The following is a 21,423-nucleotide window of genomic DNA, read 5'->3' on the forward strand; positions in this document are numbered from 1 at the left end:
TTGGTCCAATTGATAATGAGACCCGAGTTCTTCCCGAAGGATGCAAGAACGTCGAAGAGCACATTCAGGGACTTCTTAGGGGAGGTAAGATATAGAAGGATGTCATCTGCGTATAGCGAGATACGATCCTCGAAGTCAGGAGTCCACCGAATGCCCTTTATAGAAGGTTCCCATTGGAGCCATTCCGCCAACGGCTCTAGCGCGAAGGCGAAGAGCAATGGGGACAACGGACAACCCTGCCGAGTGCCGTGTCCGAGCGCAAAAACACCGGACACCTTCCCGTTAACCACCACCTGGGCGAGGGGCATCTCATAAAGAAGTTTCACCCACGCGATGAACACGGGACCGAACCCAAATTTAGTGAGGGCCGCCCAAAGATAGGGCCATTCGATGGTATCAAAAGCCATGGTTACGTCCAAAGAAGCCAAAATGGCCGGCTTATTAAGAGTCCCGGCCCTCGCGAGAACTCCGTGGAGTCTCCGAAGATTAAGGGCGGTGTTTCGATGAGGAATGAAACCCGACTGATCCGGATGGATCAAGTCCCCGATCACCTTAATCAAACGATTAGCTAACAGTTTAGCTAGAATTTTGGGTTCGGCATTAAGAAGGGATATAGGTATATACGAGGCACACCGGTCTCGAGGCTTACCCTCCTTATAAATTACCACGATGGTGGCAAGTCGCTGATCAGCGGGAAGAGAACCCGAGTCCAAGGCCTCAAGGAACATGCCCTTCAAGTAGGGCGCCATTTTGTCGGGTCGTAGTTTGTAAAGTTCAATGGGTAATCCATTGGGGCCCATGGCTTTACCGTAGCGTAGGGAGCGTATGGCCCCCACCACTTCGTCCGCCGTAAGGGGCGCATCCATAAGGTCCCTGTCCTCCTCAGAAAGACAGGGCAACACAATATCACGGAGTAACAGCCGGGAGTCCTCCTCATCCCTATCGCAGACTGAAGTATACACCGTTTTAAAGTGGTCGGCAAAGCACTCAACAATCCCAGCCGGGTCAGTGACACACACTCCATCGAGCCGCTCAATCACAGGGACAACACGATTCACTCTTTTTTTCTTGTCCTACCACGCAATCAATTTACCAGCCTTATCACCCACATCATACAGCCTGCCCTGCTGCTCTCTGCCCATCGCTTTCGCAGCATCAGTGACAACAGCTCGATAGTCGGCCTGTTTCAGGCTAAGTGAATGAAGTTTTGGGCGTGTCACCCCTGTATCAAGGTCACCCTCAGTGCAGTTATCTCAGATTCGAGGCGCACAATCTCCTCATTCTTTGCTTTTTTGGCAGCAGCAATAAGCGGAAAAAAGCAGCCACGGATAACAGTTTTGAAGGCCTCCCACAGTGAAACAGAAGAAGAAACAGAACCCACATTTTCATTGAAGTAATGGTCCATGGCTTTAACAAGTTCGGAACGGGTTTGGGGGTTACGAAAATACCAAGGGTTGATAGGAGCAATTCTGCCTGCACTACCCACCCCTACCACAAACCGAAGCCACAATGGGGAATGGTCAGAAATACCCCTGGGAAGATGGCGGACTTTGCTGATGGACGTGGCCTGGTCAGACGGCATGAGAAAGTAATCCAGTCTGGAGAGGCTACCATGTACCCCAGAGTGAAAGGTGTATTGAAGCTGTGATGGGTGCATCAATCTCCAACTATCAATAAGCCCAAAGGTATTCAGAAAGTCGCTCAGCCACATATGAGACTTATGCAGGTCCCTGGGAGGAAAGCGATCGGCTGTACCGGAAACAACAGAGTTAAAGTCCCCACCGAGGATAAGAAGACCCTCAGGCAGTCCCAAGATGACCCCGCACAAATCGGCGTATGTGGAGGCCTGTAGGCCCGGGGGGACGTATATCGTAAGAATAGACAGTGTCTTCCCTTCCCATCTACCCGTGAGTGCGGCATAACGCCCCCTATCATCAAGTATGACTGTATCGATTTCCAGGGGGAGAGAAGACCGGATAAGAATGCCAACTCCCCTGGAGCCAGAGGTGAAGCCAGAATGAACGGCTAGGCGGTAACCACGCCTGTTCATGGCTCGACACGTATTCCCTATAAGATGCGTTTCCTGTAGAAGAACAACATCAGGGGAGTGGCTTCTAAGGAACTGCAACACTACCCCTCGTTTTATCCTGTCTCCCAACCCATTAACATTCCATGATAAGAGTCTCAATCACCACCCCCCATCCCTTAGAAGAGATCAAGCGCCATGCACACGGAACCCCAAAACCAAAGCAGTTAGAAAAAACAATTTGATGCCCTGTGTAAAGAAACAACAAAACAAACACCCCCCCACCACTCCCCAAGGCGAACCCGTTACAACACCCCCCACCCTGCACCCCTGCATAAGACTCAAAAGCCACCCCAACTCGCAGTGTGCCCCGTTCTACACGAAGAACCCCGGAGGAGGAAGAGTCCCCTTTCACCACCGCCACCCATGGGCCAACCAATAAGGAAAACAAAAGAATCATTGTTCAAACTCAGCTGATGAGATTATAAAGTTCAGACGTCCGGTCCCACAAGTCACTCATGCTTCGGCGAACCACCATCGGCGCCGCCGGGGTGTTCAGCACGATCATCCCTTTTTGGCAAAGAGTCAAGCCAGTCACTGACACTGTCCGGTCGGTCGAAGAAAAACGTTCGTTCCCCATACTCAATACGAAGTCTGGAGGGAAATAACATGGCGTGCTTGAGGCCCAAGTCCCGCAACCGTCTCTTAACTCCCTGGAATCCAATTCTCTGTCTCTGAACAAACGGGGTAAAGTCTGGGTAGAAGTTCACAGTGGCGTTCTCGAACTGCACAGGGCCCTTCTCCCGAGAAGCTTGCAGGATGGCGTCTCTGTCCCTGAAATGGAACAGCCTGGCAACGATAGATCTCGGGGGGGCCCCCGGCTTAGCCGTTCCGCCTGGAACTCGATGAGCGCGCTCGACCGCAAAGAATTTAGTGAGTCCAGCGGGAGCTAGATAATTGGAAACTAGATCTTCCACCAGGAGGTCGGTTGCTGCAGATTCGGGATTTTCCGGGACCCCGATTATACGCACATTATTGCGGCGGGCCCTATTTTCGTAGTCCTCCAGACGACGAGTCACCGTCTCATGGGAAGAACGCAAGTTCCCGATCTCGGTCTGGATGTCGGTAACATCAGTCGTCAGACTGGAAGTCTTGAGGTCCAGCGCCTTGACCCTCTCGTTGGTCTTCGCCAGATCCGCTCGAATCAACGTTACATCCACCGCCACTGTGTCAATTTTGGAGGCAAGAGCCTCATATTGCTGTCCCATGGAGGCCTTCATACTGTTAAGGGCTTCCATGACATCTTGCAGCGACACTTCCGACGTAGCAGTGGAGGCAGCCTTAGGATCATCAGGTGTACGGCCAGCACCACTGGGAGAACCCTTCACCTGGGAGTAGTGGTCCATAATGTTGGTCTGGGTCTGGCCCCCACGATGTAGCGGCTTAGTCTTGCGTTTCTCCGCTTCGGTTTTGGTGGCCATATTGGAGAACGGACCCCAAAGGGGCCCGCGCAACCTGGTGAAAATGGCCGGCAGCGATATGGCAAAAGACAGCGAAACAAGCCAAAAACCAGTGTAGATGCCAATATTGAGGAACAGTCAGGCAAAAGATGAGAAGGCACCTCACTGGCACAGGAGAACCCAACAGGGCAAGTGGAGACCCGAGCAGTTAGCCGGTCCGTCCAAGCCGAGAGCAGGAAAACGAAACCGAAAGTTGGGCAGCGACCCTCCAGAGGGAGGGATCCCTCCAGCCGTTGTTGTTCAACTGCTCTCTGGCCTGTAGCGTAGCCAAGTCCCCGGTCTCGTCCAGGGGTGGGCCGCAAAGTCCAGGACGACGTAGAAGTGGATCCCGGCGTCCGAATCAGAAGTTTCGAAGGATATTAGGATCAGCCAGAGCTAGTTGTCAAAGGCCCATATTCAAATTCAGGATAAAGTCAGGATTTCTGCAAAGGGCGGCGAAGGGTCACGGGAGCTCTGTGCTCATGCGAACATCTTGAATGCTCGCGAAGCTCCTCCTCTTCTTCCAGGATCTTAATGGGTTGTTACTCGAATTGAATTTGGGGAACAGGCCGTCGCAGAGTTGCGCTGTCTGTTCTGCAACGTCTGCTCCTTGAGAGCGGGTTGGGAGCATGCAACTTCGAGTTGTATTATTCTTGGCTTTCTCACTCAATCACTCGCTCTGCACCAGTATGTCGACAAATAACAGTGGCCCGCTGTTGCTGGCATCGATATTTACATTAAAACACAGTGTGACCTGACCCTATTGCAAGAGCAGATTCACCTGGACTTCATGTATATCTGTAGCCACCACAACTTTGTGTGCTACACGGGCAATTACTTATATCCTTTGTCCCACCATGAATCCCTGTTCTCTTGATGATTATGTTCCCCTCATGTACACACCCTAACGTGCAGTGCAACACAGATACTGCTAAGAACTAATAGTGAGAAAAATGTGAAAAAATATGTGCACAGGTATTGAGTGCCTCACGGACGTAACACCATGGGAGTCCACTGGCAGGTTCTCACCAGTGGGCTCAGGTTCTCATCATTAGCACTACCATGCCAAACCAAAAATTAAATGTAAACAAATGTAAACAAAAGTGTGCAGATATAGTGAACAGACAATGAACCAGTCAAATAAGTACTGGTGGTATAAGCGCTAGGACGTGTCTCCCTATTGCTTATAATTCCTGACCCAAACTAAAGTGGAACCTAGAACTTTGGGACCACGTTATCTATAATAAAAATGAGCTAAACCTACACTGGCTATCCTACTTTATTCTGTGCCGTGGGTTTGCTCACATTAAAAGACACTCTGTTGCCTTCTATCTCCGTAGAGGGCCAACATGTTTCATTGCCATCGGTTGTTTTCAGGCAATTTTTACAGGGCAAGGGTCAGTTCTCACCACTCTGCATGAACTTTCATATGTAGATGAATACCTGGGGAACATATTGAAAAAAAAGACACAAACAACACATAATCAGTACAACACCCTGGGACAATAAATCCCCAACATTCTGTTATCCACACGAGTAGCCACTGTATAATTACCGTTTAAGTGCCCTGCTTGGGCATATCGGTGACCCCCCTTTCATTATCACTGTAGCGGTCTGTCCCCGTGATACTTCTTGTTAGCCTGCAGGGAAAATACATGTATTTCAAGGATGTGCCCATAATCCTACTGCCGATGTTAATGACTCCCTTGGGTGATAAACATCGGCATAAACACCTTAGAAGCTTTTACATGAATGCGGGGAAAACACATACTGGGACTCGATAAAACAACTTATGCCGTCTGAGACCTTTGAAAGGATCCTACTACAGATCCCCCATCCTCCTTAGTGGCGCCCATGTCGGCTTTTTAAACGGTACGAGTCAGCAGAACGAGTGAGTGTACGAGTAAGCATGCTGCACCTGAATGCACCCGGTAAGGAGGATGGGGTGTGGGATCTGTAATAGGATCCTTTCAAAGGTCTCAGACGGCATACGTTGTTTTAACCGATGCAGGAAAGACAGCAGTAAGGAACAGGTTATTGAGTCCCAGTATATGTTTTCCCCGCATTCATGTAATAGCTTCTAAGGTGTTATGCCGATGTTTATCACCCAAGGGAGTCATTAACATCCCTCACCACACACCGCTGGATCTCGAGTTTTCATTTCGTTAATCTATGAACTTTCACTGAACTTTTGGTTTTTACATAGCAACCTACCAACCCAGATGTGTGCACAGGACCTATGTATTCATTGTTGGGATAAGGGACTGTTGTCCTTACCTGTACAGGGGCTGTTTTTGTTTGTGTTTGTTCCCGTGACCTGTTTGCACCGCTATACTTGTGCTAATTTGAAACTGACATATAATCGTACATGCATGAGCGCCAATTCTTCTTGTCCTTCACTCAAACCCAATTTTTTCTGACTATCACACGTGATTTACTGTGTAGAACCGGCAACACAATGTGGTTTGACGAGATTTCTTGCCACAAATTTCTTGTTTTTGCAACCAGCAAGGGGCTGTAAATGTACAGTTCTGGTACCTTTGATGTAGCACAACATTCATTTTAATTTGTAGGGGTGCATTATAATCCCACGTGTAGAACGCATCCGCATATAATCTTTTGTCGTGTTAACCTAAGTGTTAGGCTCTTGTAATGTAATAACGTAAACATGATGTGGTTAGGCAATAATGTAGAATACATCAAGAATTAATGTGAAATATCAAATGTAACCAGCAGAAAACATTAACAGAAACACTTGTGTTGTGCAACTGACAACCATTTATTATTGTATGTATTTATTAACCCCTTCGGGGCTAATGACGAGCTGGGCTCGTCATGGCGCTTACCTGTGGTGCGCTGATGACAAGGCCAGCTCGTCATCAGCCCCACCCTCGGGGGAAGAGCTGGCGCTCCCCCCGAGGGTCTCCGATCTTCGTCGTTTTTCTGGGGGCGGCAGCGGAAGAGCTTCCGCTGCCGCCGCCGCCCCCCCCCCCCCCCCCATGGGAATCCCTGATGACGTCAGCGCGCACAGCGCGCGCTGACATCATCAGGGATTCCCAGCGCTCGGGAAGCCATTTGCTTCCTGAGCGCGGTGGAAGAAGGTAGGTTTTGGGACTCCGGTGTGGGTTTGGGGCAGCGAAGAGGCATCAGGGGAGAGGAAAGAGATTTTCCTCTCCCCTGATGTCTCTTTGCAGGGCATTTCTGCCTCACGATCGCACACAGCGTCGCGATCGTGCGGCGGAAATGCCCCCACTAGCACCAGGGATTGTTTATTTAGCTTTTCGGAAGCGACCCTTTGGGCAAGGGTCGCTTCCAGGTGGGCTGCCATAACATTTTCGATTTTCTGCCCCCCCGGGGGCAAATCGGCCATTTTTTTCGTCCGTTTTGCCCCCAGGGGGGGGCAGAAATTACCCACTAGCACCAGGGTTGTTTTTTTGAGCCAAGATGGCGGACATGTTTTTTGTTTATGTTTTTCTGTCCCCCCTGGGGGCAAATCGGCCCGTTTTATTTTGTCGTTTTGCCCCCAGGGGGGACAGAAAATGCCCACTAGCACCAGGGATTTTGGTTTTAGCTTTTAGGAAGCGACCCCTTGGGCAAGGGTCGCTTCCAGGTGGCCTCACACTTAACTTTTTGTTTTTCTGCTCCCCTGGGGGCAAATCGGCCCGTTTTCCGGCCGTTTTGCCCCCAGGGGGGGGCAGAAATTACCCACTAGCACCAGGGTTGTTTTTTTGAGCCAAGATGGCGGACATGTTTTTTGTTTATGTTTTTCTGTCCCCCCTGGGGGCAAATCGGCCCGTTTTATTTTGTCGTTTTGCCCCCAGGGGGGACAGAAAATGCCCACTAGCACCAGGGATTTTGGTTTTAGCTTTTAGGAAGCGACCCCTTGGGCAAGGGTCGCTTCCAGGTGGCCTCACACTTAACTTTTTGTTTTTCTGCTCCCCTGGGGGCAAATCGGCCCGTTTTCCGGCCGTTTTGCCCCCAGGGGGGGCAGAAATTTCCCACTAGCACCAGGGATTTTTGTTGGGGCAATGTGTTTGTTTTGGGGAGCGACCCCTTTGGTAAGGGTCGCTTCCAGGTGGCCATGATTGTGTTTTTGTTTTTCTGTCCACCCTGGGGGCAAATCGGCCCGTTTTTTTGGCCGTTTTGCCCCCAGGGGGGGGCAGAAAATGCCCACTAGCACCAGGGAATTTAAATTTAGTTTTTAGGTAGCGACCCCTTGTGCAAGGAGTAGTGCTTGGCTGGCGGTGTGTGTGGAGTGGCGCTTGGCTGGATGGTGTGCGTGCAGTGGTACTTGGCTGTCTGTGCACGGAGTGCTGCTTTGCTGGCGGTGTGTGTGGAGTGGTGCTTGGCTGGATGGTGTGCTTGGAGAGGTACTTGGTTGTCTGTGCACGGAGTGGTGTTTGGCTGGTGGTGTGTGTGGAGTGGTGTTTGGCTGGCGGTGTGTGTGGAGTGGTACTTGGCTGGATGGTGTGCATGGAGCGGTGCTTGGCTGGTGGTGAGTGGCGCTTGGCTTGCGGTGTGCGTGGAGTGGTGCTTGGCTGGCGGTGTGTGTGGAGTGGTACTTGGCTGTCGGTGTGCGCTGAGTGGTGTTTGGCTGGCGGTGTGCGTGGAGGGGTACTTGGCTATCTATGCACGGAGTGGTGCTTGGCTGGCGGTGTGTGTGGAGTGGCGCTTGGCTGGTGGTGTGTGTGGAGTGGTCATTTGCTGTCTGTGCACGGAGTGCTGCTTGGCTGGCGGTGTGTGTGGAGTGGCGCTTGGCTGGTGGTGTGCGTGGAGTGCTACTTTGCTGTCTGTGCACGGAGTGGTGCTAGGCTGGCGGTGTGTGTGGAGTGGCGCTTGGCTGGTGGTGTGCGTGGAGTGCTACTTTGCTGTCTGTGCACGGAGTGGTGCTAGGCTGGCGGTGTGTGTGGAGTGGCGCTTGGCTGGTGGTGTGCGTGGAGTGGTACTTGGTTGTCTGTGCACAGAGTGGTGTTTGGCTGGTGGTGTGTGTGGAGTGGTGTTTGGCTGGCGGTGTGTGTGGAGTGGTACTTGGCTGGATGGTGTGCGTGGAGCGGTGCTTGGCTGGCGGTGAGTGGCGCTTGGCTTGAGGTGTGCGTGGAGTGGTGCTTGGCTGGCGGTGTGTGTGGAGTGGTACTTGGCTGTCGGTGTGCGCTGAGTGGTGTTTGGCAGGCGGTGTGCGTGGAGGGGTACTTGGCTATCTATGCACGGAGTGGTGCTTGGCTGGCGGTGTGTGTGGAGTGGCGCTTGGCTGGTGGTGTGTGTGGAGTGGTCATTTGCTGTCTGTGCACGGAGTGCTGCTTGGCTGGCGGTGTGTGTGGAGTGGCTCTTGGCTGGTGGTGTGCGTGGAGTGCTACTTTGCTGTCTGTGCACGGAGTGGTGCTTGGCTGGTGGTGTGTGTGGAGTGGTGCTTGGCTGGTGGTGTGCGTGGAGTGCTACTTTGCTGTCTGTGCACGGACTCCTGCTTGGCTGGCGGTGTGTGTGGAGTGGCGCTTGGCTGGTGGTGTGCGTGGAGTGGTACTTGGTTGTCTGTGCACGGAGTGGTGTTTGGCTGGTGGTGTGTGTGGAGTGGTGTTTGGCTGGCGGTGTGTGTGGAGTGGTGTTTGGCTGGCGGTGTGTGTGGAGTGGTACTTGGCTGGATGGTGTGCGTGGAGTGGTGCTTGGCTGGCGGTGAGTGGCACTTGGCTTGCGGTGTGCGTGGAGTGGTGCTTGGCTGGCGGTGTGTGTGGAGTGGTATTTGGCTGTCGGAGTGCGCTGAGTGGTGTTTGGCTGGCGGTGTGCGTGGAGGGGTACTTGGCTATCTATGCACGGAGTGGTGCTTGGCTGGCGGTGTATGTGGAGTAGCGCTTGGCTGGTGGTGTGTGTGGAGTGGTCATTTGCTGTCTGTGCATGCAGTGCTGCTTGGCTGGCGGTGTGCGTGGAGTGGTGCTTGGCTGGCGGTGTGTGTGGAGTGGTATTTGGCTGTCGGAGTGCGCTGAGTGGTGTTTGGCTGGCGGTGTGCGTGGAGTGCTACTTTGCTGTCTGTGCACGGAGTGGTGCTTGGCTGGCGGTGTGCGTGGAGTGGCGCTTGGCTGGTGGTGTGCATGGAGTGGTACTTGGCTGTCTGTGCACGGAATGGTGCTTGGCTGGCGGTGTGTGTGGAGTGGCGCTTGGCTGGATGGTGTGCGTGGAGTGGTACTTGGCTGTCGGTGTGCGCTGAGTGGTGTTTGGCTGGCGGTGTGCATTGTCTGGTGCTTGGATGGTGGTGTGGGTGGACTGGCACTCGGCTGGCGGTGTGTGAGTAGTTACTTTCTGTTGGTCACTATACACACTGCTAGTTAAGTGACACTCTACGCAGTCCATCATTTTCTGTAGTTGCTGTGTCAGATATGTGGGCGTGTGAAAGTGATGGGAAACTGACCTGGACTCTCGCCACGCCACGGACCTCTGCTGCTGAATCCTGCCTGCTAAGCCGCTGCTGCTCGCCGGACCCGCTGCGCGGGTCCCGCTTCGCGGTCTTAGCAGTTGTGGGGAATTTTGCCTGGGGCTTGTTGGGACACCGGCAGGGCTGCGAGGGTAGAGCGGGTGGACTCTAAGTTCCAGGAGTCCCCGCGCGCCCGTGTCAGCTGGGCTCCTCTCCCTGCCGGCCGCGCCCCCAACACAGCTGCATTTAATCATCTCCAGCCCCCACACTAGCGGGAAACTGACCTGGACTCTCGCCACGCCACGGACCTCTGCTGCTGAATCCTGCCTGCTAAGCCGCTGCTGCTCGCCGGACCCGCTGCGCGGGTCCCGCTTCGCGGTCTTAGCAGTTGTGGGGAATTTTGCCTGGGGCTTGTTGGGACACCGGCAGGGCTGCGAGGGTAGAGCGGGTGGACTCTAAGTTCCAGGAGTCCCCGCGCGCCCGTGTCAGCTGGGCTCCTCTCCCTGCCGGCCGTGCCCCCAACACAGCTGCATTTAATCATCTCCAGCCCCCACACTAGCGGGAAACTGACCTGGACTCTCGCCACGCCACGGACCTCTGCTGCTGAATCCTGCCTGCTAAGCCGCAGCTGCTCGCCGGACCCGCTGCGCGGGTCCCGCTTTGCGGTCTTAGCAGTTGTGGGGAATTTTGCCTGGGGCTTGTTGGGACACCGGCAGGGCTGCGAGGGTAGAGCGGGTGGACTCTAAGTTCCAGGAGTCCCCGCGCGCCCGTGTCAGCTGGGCTCCTCTCCCTGCCGGCCGCGCCCCCAACACAGCTGCATTTAATCATCTCCAGCCCCCACACTAGCGGGAAACTGACCTGGACTCTCGCCACGCCACGGACCTCTGCTGCTGAATCCTGCCTGCTAAGCCGCAGCTGCTCGCCGGACCCGCTGCGCGGGTCCCGCTTCGCGGTCTTAGCAGTTGTGGGGAATTTTGCCTGGGGCTTGTTGGGACACCGGCAGGGCTGCGAGGGTAGAGCGGGTGGACTCTAAGTTCCAGGAGTCCCCGCGCGCCCGTGTCAGCTGGGCTCCTCTCCCTGCCGGCCACGCCCCCTAGATCACCTTTGCACATCTTTAAAAAGAGCAGTCTTTCCCGCTGCGCGGGAGCGCGCGGGAGGGCACCGGGAGAAGCCCGGGACAAGGGCGGGACCGTCTGTGGCCGTCCGGGGCCGGAGGAGGCCGGGCTGGGCCTGACCTCTTTCCTTGCAGTCCGGAGGACATTGTTCATTACATTATGGATATGGCAACAGAAGAAGAAACCCCGGGTAAAAAATCCAGATTACGTAACGGTTCCCTGGAGAATTACTTTCCCAAGAGGAGCGAGGGAGAAAAGGATTCCATTCTAGCAGAGCGCAGGGCAGAGCGGCGTCGCTCTGTTGAGAATATGAAACATAGACCCCTCACTGATAGTCTACTTGAATTGAACCGGGAGGGTGATTCGAATGTCCTAAGTGAGGATAACGTAAGTCAAGATGGAGTCCCCCTATTGTTTCGTGATTTTGTAGCCACTCCTTGTTTGCCCTCAGATAATATTATAATTGTTTCACCCACTCCTAGTTGTAGTCGTGTGGCTGACACATCTAAATCTAGGGAGCAGAAAGTTAAGTTTTTTCCTGCAGCCCAGACCCACCGCCCTCCCCCTAGTAAAAAAAGGAGGAAACAAAGGGTGGTATCAGGTAAAGCCAAAACATCGCACGCTGATTTCGGTAAAGGGTCAAAAACTCCGATTACAACTGAGACTCCTCCAGTAGTAGAGCAGGATTATACACCACAGGTAGCTGTCTCACCGGTTCATTGTCCATTTTTAGCAACCACACAAGATGAGGTTCCTGAAAACAACAATAGAGCCACCCCACCTATTACTTCTCCAATACTTCCCCCCACAGTGTCAGGGAACTTGGAATTTTTGTTGAGAACTCTCCTTTTACCCATCAATGAGTCTATTAAAAAGGTGGAAATTAGATTAACCATATTGGAAGCCGCCATAACTAGTATGTCTACCCTTACCAAAAATAAAGGAAGTGGGGCGGTGCATTCCACACCCCCTCCTACCACACCACAAAGGAAATCTAAAATTCCTTCTACCCCCGCTCTGACTAAGCAAACTCGCCAGCCTCCGGGTGGAGCTGTGCCCCCAACTCACAACACACCGCCGTCTATACAACCAAAAGCACCAGCCACTGAACTGGGAGCGGGCCCCACCAAATCATCCCTAAAGGCTTCGACAAGCAACAATCAGATCGCACATGGGGATGGTGGAAAAAGTAGAATACCTCATAAAAGGGTCCCACAAGTAGAGATTCCCCCAGAAGCTGTGCCCTACGTGGTGATTTTAACGGGGGTCCCGCAGTTAACTGAAAATAAGAAGGAGGGATATGCCGACCTCAAGAACAAAATTATCCATTGGTTGCGGTTGCACAGGCCGATAGCACCTAACATAGATGGGGACATAGCTCTTGTTAGACGGATCAACTGGCTGGGGAGTAGAACTAAAGATATCGAGGGGGACCTAGTGGTGGTCAATTTTAGGGACCCTCGGGCAGTTGATTACATCCTAACACCTGGGAATGGGGAAACCTGTATTATCCCACGGGCTTTAACATACTTCTACCCCAGGTCAGAAGTCACCAACTCTAAATATTCAAACCGACCACAATCTTATAGGCCGCCCTTCACACTACCCTATATTAATAATCATTCCCAGTATGGGCATCAGTTCACCAGGGTGCCTGATCTACACTCCGCCTGGTCCATGGTCCCCCATAGACTTAGGCTGAACCAGGGCTCCAGTATGAACCACCTGAGACCCTTTACCCCGTTGGATACCTACAATCGGTTTTCCCAGCTGTCAGGGCTGGAAGACTGCGATTGAAGTTGGGGGCAGGGGGGGGGGGGGAAATGATAATGAACTTCCGGGGGATGAGGATCCTCGTCCACCTTGGGGTAGCATATATACTGAAGAAGTTAGTCTACCCACAGACCATATGGCGACCACCAATGACATAACTGAGGATTCTAGGCTAGCTGGGCCCGTGATGAGTATGGTTGGTTGCCTTCCAACCCCCTTTTCATTGGCCCAGGAGGGGGGAGCTCTTTGATTAGGGTGGTTAACGAGAGTTTGCCCAAGGTGGGTTACACTTCTATGCCTAGAGGAAGGCGGGTAATAAACCTCCTCTCGTGGAATATTGCCGGGCTAAAGAGGAAGCTAGAAATTCCGGAGTGGCACACACTCATTGAGCAGTTCGATGTTTGCCTGTTCCAGGAGACATGGAGTCTTGTTCCTCTACATAAATCGGGGTATACCACCCATTCTGTGCCCGCAGTAAGTAAGGGAAAGGGCAGACCATCGGGCGGTCTCATAGTTTGGATAAAAATAGATCTGAACTGGGTGGTCACAAGCCATATTGTGGAGTGTAATGATATACTCCACCTTTCAGCAAGAGGACGGGAGGATGTCGTCAGGCTTGACCTTTTTAATGTTTATGCGAGAGGGACACAGGGTGACTCTCCCTCTTTGACCTTAACAGCCCTGGATTCGGCCTTAGCCAATTGCCCCTGCTCAGCTAAAATTCTTGTGGGGGGTGATTTTAATTGTACATTTGAACCCCTTCTCGGAGACGACCCCTTAGGAATTGAAGAGGAGGACTCAAAATGGTTCATCCCAACTCTCTCCCTGCCCCCTATTAGGAAGTGGTCACCTAGGGCCATACAAATTAATGCACTGACAAGGGACCACAAATTAAGAGCCCTTAATGGCAGGACCATATCTGATCAGTCAGGGGCATTGACCTTTAATAGACTCTCAGGGCCGTCCCGAATCGATTACATCCTAATGGATGTTGGACTCTGGCCGGACCTGATTGATATGGAGGTCGTCCCAAGCCAGGATAGTGACCACAATCCCCTGTGTTGCAAGTTCAATTGGGGTGTTCTGAATGACAGGCGAGCAATTGTCACCTTAAAATCAACTAAAGAAGTTATCCCATTTAACAATAACCGTAGATTGAAATGGGATAAGGCTAAGCTTAATGAGGGCGATATAGGAAGCATCAAAGCGAAGGTTGAGGGTTTGTCTTCCAACCTAGAAATCTGGGTTGGTGAAAATCGGACCGTCAATTGCCAACACCCCTCCCTTGACTCTGCCTATAAAACCACAATCAATCAAATTGGCCAATTTTTTATCTCGAAGGGGAAAAGTAATAGGGCTCCTGCTATACCCTCTACTCTTTGTAAATCATGGTATAATGATCATTGTAAGAGCAAAAGGAAAAAATTGACAAAAGCTCTGCTCTCAGGGGACCCTTTACTGGTTAGAGCGGCCAGGAAGGATTATCTGAAAGCATTATCATTGGCCAAACGGGAGTGGGAGGAACAGCATTGGCAGGATCTTTCCAAGGCTGTGAGCAGTAGGAACCCGAACCTTTTTTGGGAATTGGTTAATAGAACAAGGCAGAGCAAATCGCAACCATTGGCTGATCATATAACTTGCCAGCAATGGTTTACTCATTTTTCATCCCTATATGGAGACTCGGAGGAAACAACTAGTCCTGGGGTGAATAGCCTGAGTGAAGGGGACCCCGTAGATGATAATGTCCTTTTATTTTCAACTGCAGAAGTAGTGATGGCGATTAGTCACCTAACCCCTAAGAAAGCCGCCGGGCAGGATGGGATTCCTGGAGATCTGTTGATGGCGGAGCCAGAGGCCTGGGCCAAATTAATTGCGATAATAATGAATCTGATTACGAGGGGACACCAGGTTCCAGACTCCTGGAAAGGGGCCGAGGTAGTTACTGTGTATAAGAAGGGGGCTAGAGATGACCCTGCGAACTACAGACCCATCAGTCTGATAGACATAATCCAGAAAGTGGTCGGCAGGGTCATCATTTCAAGAGTAGGCGACTGGATAGAGGAGGCTAGTATCCTCTCCCACTTACAAGCGGGGTTCAGAAGGAAGGTAGGCACGATGGACCAGGTCTTTCGTCTTTTTGCCATCTATTGGAAGGCGGTTACCATCATGAAAGGCAGTTTGTACATGGCCTTCATCGATCTCAAAACTGCATTCGACCTGGTCCCTCGTACAAAACTTTGGGGAATTCTAGGAGAGATGGGTTTTCCCAGTGGTCTTCTGAGCCTAATCGTAAAGCTGCACGAGGGGAACTATGCAAGGGTTAGATGGGGATCCCAGGGGCAACTAACAGACAGGATCCCAGTGCGGAGAGGAGTACGTCAGGGCTGTGTCATGGCTCCGACCCTCTTCTCCTTATTCGTAAACGGAGTGGTCGACCATCTAAAGGGGGAGGAGTCGGATGCCCCATCCCTGGCGGGGGAGAGAATCCCCACACTTCTCTTCGCTGACGACACCCTATTAATTTCCAAATCCCCGGTGGGCTTACAAAAACTCTTGAATCGGTTTAGCTCCTTCTGCACCATCCGAGGCTTAACAATCAATACATCGAAAACCAAATTGATGGCTTTTGCACTCTCAAAAAGATTTAAAAATAATTTTGTGCTCAACAACGCCCCCCTCGAGCTGGTCGAGTCTTTTGACTATCTTGGTGTCCGGATCAACAGCCGCATGACCTGGAAGGATCATCTTTCCAAAATGTTATTAAACCATCGAAGAGTATCCGGGGTGACGCTGAAGGAGATCCGTGAATCAACCAGTAAACCGGTCTCCCCAGCTATGACCATCTATGAGGGCCAGATTCTTCCCGCAGCACTTTATGGCTCCGAACTTTGGGGGTTCGAAGGGGTTTTGGACTTGATGCGAGCGGAAAACAATTTTTTTAGGAAAGTGGTAGCTCTTCCCGCTTCCACCCCAATGATCCCACTAAGATTAGATCTGGGCAGAAAAACAGTAAAGGACTTGGTGAGGCTACGCCCGTTGCTATTCTGGTCCCGCCTAAGAAGAACTGAGGAGCTCGCTAAGTATGCAGAAGGGCTGGATGAACTACTACTACTGGACACATGTAAAAAAATAGGATGGCTAAATAAACTGAAAGAATTGGCTTTCAGCTTGGGTCTAAGAGAGGCATGGGAGTTGCAATCACCACCACCCAAAGATGTTATAAAAAAACTATACTGGGATTGGGTACAGAGTAACGCTACGAGGCTTACGAATGTGGGCTCACTTACTGACCAATTTTTGACAATTAAGTGTGTGCAAAAATTGGAACCCTTTCTCGACTTAATAACTAAACCATTGGATCGAGCGCTGTACCTAAAATTGCGATATGGGACGCTCCCGGTTCATGACTTTACGGTGAGATGGTCGAATACAGATGCCCGCTCGCGTGCATGCCCTGGCTGTGCGGCCCCTAAGGAATCGGTGGCTCATTTGTTTTTTGCCTGCCCAGCCTATAAAGGGGCGCGGAAATTCTGGTTGAAACCCGTCTGTAGGGAATTAGGGCTGAGGTGCCATAGCCAGGCACTACGTGTCCTCTCTACAGATTCTTCATCTGCCAGTATGATCTGTGGGGTGGCTAAATTTTTGGGAAGTGCGTGGATGACACGTTCCCGCTTACTGAAACTACACTCCGGAGGTTCCACAAGCTGAGGACGATTTACTGCTAGTAAATTGACGAATGAGGTGTCCATGCTTTTACTGTATTTTATAATCTTTTATTGGTATTTAGAAATGTTTATGTATATGTATTCTTTTATGGTGATAAATTGCCGAATAAAGATATTCCTCAAGAAAGTGATGGGCCCTTGAATGGCGCTGGCGGCTGGCGGTGTTAATTTTTTTGTATGTGTCACACGTACAAAAGGTGTATGAATGTCCTTACTGCCCCTGTGTGATGGGGGTACTGGTAGGAGCAAAAGACTGACTGGCACCAAAGGGGTCAGGCAGTAAAAAAAAATCAAAAAATTAACCAGTGTCTTGATGTTAAACCTCATCTAATCCCAATTGGTCTAAGCCCTATTTGATGGCCCATCTGGCCGAATTTAAATTTTGGGGGCAAATTTGTGTGTTGTTGTTTTAATTGTTATATTGCTTGTGAACTGTGGTAGCAATTTTTTTTTCTTCTCTATTTTTGTCTTGTTCCAGGCTTTTGCTGTTTGGATTGTTGTAGGTTGCGTGTCTGTTTGCAGCTTGTGTTGTTGCTTGTGCTTGGTAAGTGAATGTATTTTGTACTACTTTCCCTTGATGTTTGTCTTTTTGAAAAAGGTTGTACTTCTAGCAGTTTGTGTGGCTCTGTGTTTGTTTCTTTTTTTTTCTGCATTAGTGTTTGATGTTCACTTTGTTTTCTAATCTGTCATGTCTTTTTTTCTTTCTAGTGGGATATCATTTCTTTTTGCTGTGTCTCAACAGAGTAGGTGCTGGTGAGTGTAGCTATATTTGGTAAGAGTGAAATTGTTTTGGATTGTATTTTTCTTTTTGTGAAAGCCTTACCTTGTTTACTTCTTACTTTGCACAGTGTAGGTTGTTGTTCACTTGTGTGTGCAGTCTTCTTGCTTTGTAAGGATAATGGCTAGTCGCAGGATTACTGCTCAGCAGGTTCTTGGTTTGCTTTTTGAGTCTTCCTCTGACCATGGTTCAGAGACTGAGTCCAATTCGGACTTCCTTTCTTTTTACGTTGGCAAGAGGCATGTGGGCTGGAGCCTGCACCCAAAAGGATTCACATTGCTGTGGTGCGCAAAGAGGCATCTGGTGCTTTTCGTCTTCCTGCTGGTGTAGTGCAGCAAGAGGCATCTGGGGCTGTTAGGCTTCCCATTGGTGTAGAGCGGCAAGAGGCATCTGGGCCTGCTTGGTTTCCCGGTGGTGTAGTGCAGCAAGAAGCATCTCAGGCTGCTGGGCTTCCCGTTGGTGTAGTGCAGGAAGAGCCCTTTGGGGATGCTATGTCTTCTGTTGGTGGTGTGCAGCCAGAAGTATCTGCGGCTGTTAGGCTTCCCATTGGTGAACAGCAGCAAGAGGCTTCTGGGCTGCAGGCTGGGGTGGCTGCTCCCCCCGTTGATAGGGATGGCCTCTGGGTTCCCCCTGGCTTGGTTCAGCCGGCATTGCCAGAGTTCACTGGTGTTCCTGGGTGTAGAGTGAATACTGAGAATTTTCTGCCAATACATTTTTTTCAGTTGTTTTTTGACGATGTGTTTTTGCAAGAGATTGTTGAGCAAACCAATTTGTATGCAGAACAATTTTTGAGGGCCAACAGTGCCAGCCTTAAGCCCTATTCTAGAGCAATCCGGTGGACTCCCACAAATGTTGAAGAGATGTAGAAGTTTTTGGGATTAATTTTTTTGATGGGCTTGCTAAGGAAGCCATCAATGACTTCATATTGGTCCACTAGTCCCTTGATGGCAACAGCTATATTTCCAGCAGTCATAAGTCGTGATCGGTATATGCTTCTTCTTCGGATGATGCATTTTGTTGATAATAGTTTAGCGTTGTCACGCGATCATCCTGATTGTGACCGTTTGTTTAAAATTCGGCCTGTCCTTGATCACTTTGTTGATCGTTTTTCTGAGATCTTTGTCCCTGGTAAAGAAATTTCAGTGGATGAGTCTTTGGTGTTGTTCAAGGGCCGCTTGGTTTTTAGGCTATACATTCCTAGTAAGAGGGCACGCTATGGAATCAAACTGTATATGCTGTGTGACAGTGAGACTGGATATGTCTACAATTTCAAGGTGTACACTGGTAAGGAGTCCAGCATTAACCCTCCTGGTTGTCCTTCTACTTTTGGAGTGACTGAGAAAATTGTGTGGGAACTAGGTAGAGGATTATTTAACAAAGGCCATCATTTATATGTAGACAACTTCTACACTGGTGTGCGGTTGTTCAAGGAGTTGGCCAAAGTGGGCACTGTTGCTTGTGGCACAATGCGCAGTAACCGTAAAGGTTTCCCAAAGGAACTTGTTTGCAAAAGGCTTGTGCGGGGACAGTCTACGGCATTGCGATGTGGGGAGCTTCTAGCTGTGAAGTTTTCAGACAAGAGAGATGTGTACATGCTGACTACTATCCACGATGAAAGTACAGAACCTGTGCCTGTTTGGGGTCAGGGTGCTGAAGTGCGTAAACCTGTGTGCATTTTAGATTACAATAAGTACATGGGTGGTGTTGACAGAGTAGATCAGAGATTGGAACCTTATGCTGCTCTTCGAAAGGCTTACGTTTGGTACAAGAAGTTGGCTATCCATCTGTTCCACTTGGCATCCTTTAATGCTTTCGTTGTGTTCCAGAAGTCTTGTCCTGAGAAGAAGATGCCTTTTGTTAAGTTTCAGGAGTCTATAATAGGCAGCCTTGTACTTGTGGAGCAGGCAAGTGTTCCTAGATTTGGAGTGGTGGAGGAAGTGGCTAGATTGAAAGATCGCCACTTTCCTGAATCTATTCCTTCCACTACCGCAAGAGACTTTCCGACTTGAAGATGCAGAGTCTGTTGGCGTAGAGGCGTGTGGAAGGAGTCTCGTATATACTGTCCTGACTGTCCTTCTAAGCCTGCATTGTGTCTGTCAGCTTGTTTTAAATCGTACCACACGCAAAAGAAGTTTTGGGAGTTTTAATGAGCTGTAAAGTGAATTGCCTGGTCTGCATTCTGCACGGAGTGGTGCTTGGCTGGCGGTGTGTGTGGAGTGGCGCTTGGCTGGTGGTGTTCGTGGAGTGGTACTTGGCTGTCTGTGCATGGAGTGGTGTTTGGCTGGTGGTGTGTGTGGAGTGGTGCTTGGCTGGCGGTGTGTGTGGAGTGGTGCTTGGCTGGCGGTGTGTGTGGAGTTGCGCTTGGCTGGTGGTGTTTGTGGAGTAGTACTTGGCTGTCTGTGCACGGAGTGGTGCTTGGCTGGCGGTGTGTGTAGAGTGGCGCTTGGCTGGTGGTGTTCGTGGAGTGGTACTTGGCTGTCTGTGCATGGAGTGGTGTTTGGCTGGTGGTGTGTGTGGTGTGGTGTTTGGCTGGCGGTGTGTGTGGAGTTGTACTTGGCTGGATGATGTGCGTGGAGCGGTGCTTAGCTGTCTGTGCACGGAGTGGTACTTGGCTGGCGGTGTGTGTGGAGTGGCGCTTGGCTGGTGGTGTGTGTGGAGTGGTACTTGGCTGTCTGTGCACGGAGTTGTGCTTGGCTGTCGGTGTGCGCTGAGTGGTGTTTGGCTGGCGGTGTGTATGGTCTGGTGCTTGGATGGTGGTGTGGGTGGACTGGCGCTCGGCTGGCGGTGTGTGAGTAGTTACTTTCTGTTGGTCACTACACACACTGCTAGTTGAGTGACACTCCACGCAGTCCATCATTTTGTGTAGTTGCAGTGTCAGAAATGTGGCCGTGTGAAAGTGATGGGCCCTTGAATGGCGCTGTTTGCTGGTGTGAGTGTTGAAATGTGATGGGTCTGCGGCTGGCGGTGTGAATGTTTTGAATGTGTCACACCTACGAAAGGTGTATGAATGGCCTGTAAAGAGGTTGGTGCCTTGACGTGGCTTTACAGCTCACGAGCTGTGAGTCAGTGGTTCAGTTAAATCATGCTTTCAATTATACGCAGTGTATTTCATTTTTTGTGAAATTACTTGCGAATACAATTGTATGTACTGAATCATCACTCACCCTCGTGCCAAATCCAACCAGTATGTGTGTGTGCTTGCGGATTAGATGGCTGTGCAGTATTTTGTTTTTTTTTCTCTATTTGCAGTAGGGTGTACCTTGTCCCTTATTGTGATTGTTGTAATGTGTTGCTTTTCTTCCAGATGGTGTCAGTGGTCTGGTTTGTATCAGGTATGAAAGGTGCGTGAATGGCCTGTAAAACGGTTGGTGCCTTGTCGTGGCTTTAGAGCTCACGAGTTGCGAGTCACTGGTTCGGTTTTTATCCATTTATTTATTAACAGAGCATTTCATTTTTTTGAAATATCATGTTAATAAAATTTTATGTACTGAACCATCACTCGCCCTCGTGCCAAATCCAACCTGTATGTGTGTGTCTTTGAGGAATAGATAGCCGTGCTTGATTCTTTGTCTTTTGAGTAACTCAGTTATGGTGTATATTATAGCTATAAATAACTTTCTAAATTTAGATATTATTGGTAATTCATGCTACTATATGGTCATGTCTTTCTGGTGAATTCTATTGTTGTTTTTTGTCCACAATCTCTTGCAAACTTGAAATTGTCTGTCACAATTTTCATGCAATATTGTCCCCTGAATCGCACGTTCTCCATCTGAAAACTTAATTCATTCAAAACAATTTGGTTTTGCAAGGGGGTTCCCATGAGTTTTTGGCCCGGGGCTTGGCGGGCATCTTTGGAAACTGCCAAACCCAAACAGTTCTGAGAACTAGACACCCGGGGGAGTCCAGGGAGGTATGGCATGCGTGGGTCCCCCAATGTTTTCCTACTCAGAAACCAGTGAAAACCTTAAATTTAGGTTAAAAAACCCACTTTTCCGTACTATTTTGGGTGGGATCTCGCTGCCGGCACAAATGTCCTACAACCCAGCGATCCCCTCGTTCTCCCGAGTAAAATGATACCTCACTTGTGTGGGTGGACCAAAGGCC

Source organism: Lissotriton helveticus, chromosome 11 (assembly GCF_964261635.1).
Source record: "Lissotriton helveticus chromosome 11, aLisHel1.1, whole genome shotgun sequence".
Lineage (NCBI taxonomy): Eukaryota > Metazoa > Chordata > Amphibia > Caudata > Salamandridae > Lissotriton > Lissotriton helveticus.